General features: G+C 51.8%; 1 non-coding gene across 1 annotated transcript in view; it reads left to right on the top strand.

Moving 5' to 3' along the window:
* The first annotated feature begins 3,318 nt into the window (after positions 1-3,318).
* The window catches only part of LOC126433931 (small subunit ribosomal RNA), a 1,902-nt gene continuing 220 nt past the window's right edge, over positions 3,319-5,000 (top strand). Inside the window, exon 1 of the ribosomal RNA XR_007578858.1 lies at positions 3,319-5,000. This exon is cut by the window's right edge and continues 220 nt beyond it. This is a non-coding gene — a ribosomal RNA (small subunit ribosomal RNA).

Below are 5,000 nucleotides of genomic sequence, written 5' to 3'. Positions count from 1 at the left end.
ATGTTGTGCCTTAACCTAACCCATGTTGTGCCTTAACCTAACCCATGTTGTGCCTTAACCTAACCCATGTTGTGCCTTAACCTAACCCATGTTGTGCCTTAACCTAACCCATGTTGTGCCTTAACCTAACCCATATTGTACCTTAACCTAACCCATGTTGTGCCTTAGCCTAACCCATGTTGTGCCTTAACCTAACCCATGTTGTGCCTTAACCTAACCCATGTTGTGCCTTAACCTAACCCATGTTGTGCCTTAACCTAACCCATGTTGTGCCTTAACCTAACCCATGTTGTGCCTTAACCTAACCCATGTTGTGCCTTAACCTAACCCATGTTGTGCCTTAACCTAACCCATGTTGTGCCATAACCTAACCCATGTTGTGCCTTAACCTAACCCATATTGTACCTTAACCTAACCCATATTGTACCTTAACCTAACCCATATTGTACCTTAACCTAACCCATATTGTACCTTAACCTAACCCATATTGTACCTTAACCTAACCCATATTGTACCTTAACCTAACCCATATTGTACCTTAACCTAACCCATATTGTACCTTAACCTAACCCATATTGTACCTTAACCTAACCCATATTGTACCTTAACCTAACCCATGTTGTGCCTTAACCTAACCCATGTTGTGCCTTAACCTAACCCATATTGTGCCTTAACCTAACCCATGTTGTGCCTTAACCTAACCCATATTGTGCCTTAACCTAACCCATATTGTGCCTTAACCTAACCCATGTTGTGCCTTAACCTAACCCATGTTGTGCCTTAACCTAACCCATGTTGTGCCTTAACCTAACCCATGTTGTGCCTTAACCTAACCCATATTGTGCCTTAACCTAACCCATATTGTACCTTAACCTAACCCATATTGTACCTTAACCTAACCCATATTGTACCTTAACCTAACCCATATTGTACCTTAACCTAACCCATATTGTACCTTAACCTAACCCATATTGTGCCTTAACCTAACCCATATTGTGCCTTAACCTAACCCATATTGTGCCTCAACCTAACCCAATTTGTGCCTCAACCTAACCCATATTGGCCTCAACCTAACCCATATTGTGCCTCAACCTAACCCATATTGTGCCTCAACCTAACCCATATTGTGCCTCAACCTAACCCATATTGTGCCTCAACGTAACCTAATTTGTGCCTCAACGTAACCTAATTTGTGCCTCAACGTAACCTAATTTGTGCCTCAACGTAACCTAATTTGTGCCTCAACGTAACCTAATTTGTGCTTCAACGTAACCTAAATTGTGCTTCAACGTAACCTAAATTGTGCTTCAACGTAACCTAAATTGTGCTTCAACGTACCTAAATTGTGCTTCAACGTAACCTAAATTGTGCTTCAACGTAACCTAAATTGTGCTTTAAACGTAACCTTAAATTGTGCTTTAACGTAACCCATGTTGTGCTTTAACGTAACCCATGTTGTGCTTTAACGTAACCCATGTTGTGCTTTAACGTAACCCATGTTGTGCCTTAACTAACCTATATTGCGCCTTAACCTGCTCTGTAATTGTTATGCAACTCGGTTAAATTAGTGTAGTGTTGCCTAACCGCAACCCTCGCAATATAGTTCGCTATTCGCACTGCCCGGTCCCCTGTGTATCGCGTCATGTTAAACACCTTGCAGGTGTTGCTGACTTTCCACATGCTCCTGCTAAACACTGTAATGTGGATAGCAGCAGGACGTACATGCCCCCCCCCCCCCCTTCCCCCCTGCCTTCGCAAGCTGGTCGTTGAGAAGTATTGCATGTTCAATGCCCTTCGCATGCCGACGTACTCAGCCTACGTTGTGGTACGGCCTGTCACCTGTCCGCCGATGTACGCAAAACCCACAAACTGTACTGCACATTGGTCCGTATGTACTGAATGATACATCGTGCACATGTGTGACCGTACGACGACTGCGCCTAGCAACGGCAGACCATACAGTCCAAATATTGTGCACGCAGCTACGTGTGTCGTCTCCCTATAAGAGCTGGATTGCAGTGTGGTACGCCATTCAGACGTGTGGAGGAACGGACGCCCTCGATGGCGATCAGCATGAGCAGTCTGTTGATGTAGTGAGCGTGTATTCGGACGTAGTCGTCTCTTCTCACACACCGTGATAGCATGTTGCACCGCGTTCCACATCTGCGACATCCTGCAGAGGCCGGCTGACAGTCGTTCGCGCAATGGACACCGCATACGTACGGGGGCTACCTTCCACGTGTTCTCGAGGCGTGCACCATGTTGTTGCGTCTATGTGGGCAGACGTAGTGTGTTGTGACACCTGACACAGGCATGCAATACTCGTTGCAAATGGCGATGGGACGTCTACGTTTGCTGGTGACGTTACGCAAATGAACAACAGGTAACCCGTTGTGGTGCGGTTGTTCTCGCTAGAGGTGAATCAGTGTTGGCGACGATCGGTCGAGCTATTAACTGGTTGTTTCAGGGATACCCACCATGCCCACGAACGTGAAAGGGGATCTGGGGTGTGAGGCGATACGCGGCGGTGGCTGGGTGAGACTGTCCCGGCCCGGTGAGGGGGGGCCGCCCGGCGTGCTGGCAGCGCGGTGCGTGGGGCGCACGCGCTACAGCCGGCTGGTGGGGGCGGCCAGTGGCAGGCGCGCCGGCCGACGGACGCGGCAGGCGGCGCAGCTGCGCGCCGGGGCCCCCTGCTCGCGGCGCCTTGCGGCCAAAGTAGGTCCTCGCGGGCCCGGTGCGAAGCGCGGTGGCCATCTGCAGTGTGCTGGTCCGATTGAGGACTGTGTGCGCTGAGGATGCGCCGCCGCCCGGCGCTCGGCGCCGCGACGCGCGTCTGCTGCTCGGTCGCCCCAGCGGTTTCTCGCAGGTGGTTTTGTATCGCAGCTGTGCGGACGTGTTGGCGCGTGCGCTGTGCTGGGAGAGTTCGCTTCGGCACCCAAGTGGGGCTTTTGTCCTTCTGTGCGCTGGCGTTGGAGCTGCCGGTCACCGTAGGTGGCGCGTGTTGTCTCCCGCCGGCAATGCCACGACAGGCACGCTCCCGGGCCTCTGTCGGCAGCGGCAAGCTCAGTTGGGAGCACGGGTGGTCGCACCTAAAGCGTCTACTCGCCTAACTCCGGGCGATTGCGCCTCTCTCGAACCCGACCAAGTACTTAGGACGGCGCTGCGCGCCGCCGGGACCTGAGAGGGTTTCGAGGGTGTTGTGCAGGGGAGCTCAGCCTCCTCCTGTTTGCAGAATAATTGAGCGGACGCTTGCGTGTTCGCGCGGGCCCCCGGGACACACTCCCGGGCGGCCGGCTGCTCAGCTCTAGTTGACGCAGCTCCCTGGTTGATCCTGCCAGTAGTCATATGCTTGTCTCAAAGATTAAGCCATGCATGTCTCAGTACAATGCAGCAATTAAGGTGAAACCGCGAATGGCTCATTAAATCAGTTATGGTTCCTTAGATCGTACCCACGTTACTTGGATAACTGTGGTAATTCTAGAGCTAATACATGCAAACAGGTCCGACCAGAGATGAAGGGACGCTTTTATTAGATCAAAACCAATCGGTCGGCTCGTCCGGTCCGTTTTGCCTTGGTGACTCTGAATAACTTTGGGCTGATCGCACGGTCCTCGTACCGGCGACGCATATGTCTGCCTTATCAACTGTCGATGGTAGGTTCTGCGCCTACCATGGTTGTAACGGGTAACGGGGAATCAGGGTTCGATTCCGGAGAGGGAGCCTGAGAAACGGCTACCACATCCAAGGAAGGCAGCAGGCGCGCAAATTACCCACTCCCGGCACGGGGAGGTAGTGACGAAAAATAACGATACGGGACTCATCCGAGGCCCCGTAATCGGAATGAGTACACTTTAAATCCTTTAACGAGTATCTATTGGAGGGCAAGTCTGGTGCCAGCAGCCGCGGTAATTCCAGCTCCAATAGCGTATATTAAAGTTGTTGCGGTTAAAAAGCTCGTAGTTGGATTTGTGTCCCACGCTGTTGGTTCACCGCCCGTCGGTGTTTAACTGGCATGTATCGTGGGACGTCCTGCCGGTGGGGCGAGCCGAAGGCGTGCGACCGCCTCGTGCGTGCTCGTGCGTCCCGAGGCGGACCCCGTTGAAATCCTACCAGGGTGCTCTTTATTGAGTGTCTCGGTGGGCCGGCACGTTTACTTTGAACAAATTAGAGTGCTTAAAGCAGGCAAGCCCGCCTGAATACTGTGTGCATGGAATAATGGAATAGGACCTCGGTTCTATTTTGTTGGTTTTCGGAACCCGAGGTAATGATTAATAGGGACAGGCGGGGGCATTCGTATTGCGACGTTAGAGGTGAAATTCTTGGATCGTCGCAAGACGAACAGAAGCGAAAGCATTTGCCAAGTATGTTTTCATTAATCAAGAACGAAAGTTAGAGGTTCGAAGGCGATCAGATACCGCCCTAGTTCTAACCATAAACGATGCCAGCCAGCGATCCGCCGCAGTTCCTCCGATGACTCGGCGGGCAGCCTCCGGGAAACCAAAGCTTTTGGGTTCCGGGGGAAGTATGGTTGCAAAGCTGAAACTTAAAGGAATTGACGGAAGGGCACCACCAGGAGTGGAGCCTGCGGCTTAATTTGACTCAACACGGGAAACCTCACCAGGCCCGGACACCGGAAGGATTGACAGATTGATAGCTCTTTCTTGATTCGGTGGGTGGTGGTGCATGGCCGTTCTTAGTTGGTGGAGCGATTTGTCTGGTTAATTCCGATAACGAACGAGACTCTAGCCTGCTAACTAGTCGCGTGACATCCTTCGTGCTGTCAGCGATTACTTTTCTTCTTAGAGGGACAGGCGGCTTCTAGCCGCACGAGATTGAGCAATAACAGGTCTGTGATGCCCTTAGATGTTCTGGGCCGCACGCGCGCTACACTGAAGGAATCAGCGTGTCTTCCTAGGCCGAAAGGTCGGGGTAACCCGCTGAACCTCCTTCGTGCTAGGGATTGGGGCTTGCAATTGTTCCCCATGAACGAGGAATTCCCA

This window comes from Schistocerca serialis, unplaced genomic scaffold, assembly GCF_023864345.2.
Source record: "Schistocerca serialis cubense isolate TAMUIC-IGC-003099 unplaced genomic scaffold, iqSchSeri2.2 HiC_scaffold_1177, whole genome shotgun sequence".
NCBI lineage: Eukaryota > Metazoa > Arthropoda > Insecta > Orthoptera > Acrididae > Schistocerca > Schistocerca serialis.
Note: the sequence above shows the minus strand (reverse complement) of the source record. Positions and strands in the feature narration are given on the sequence as shown.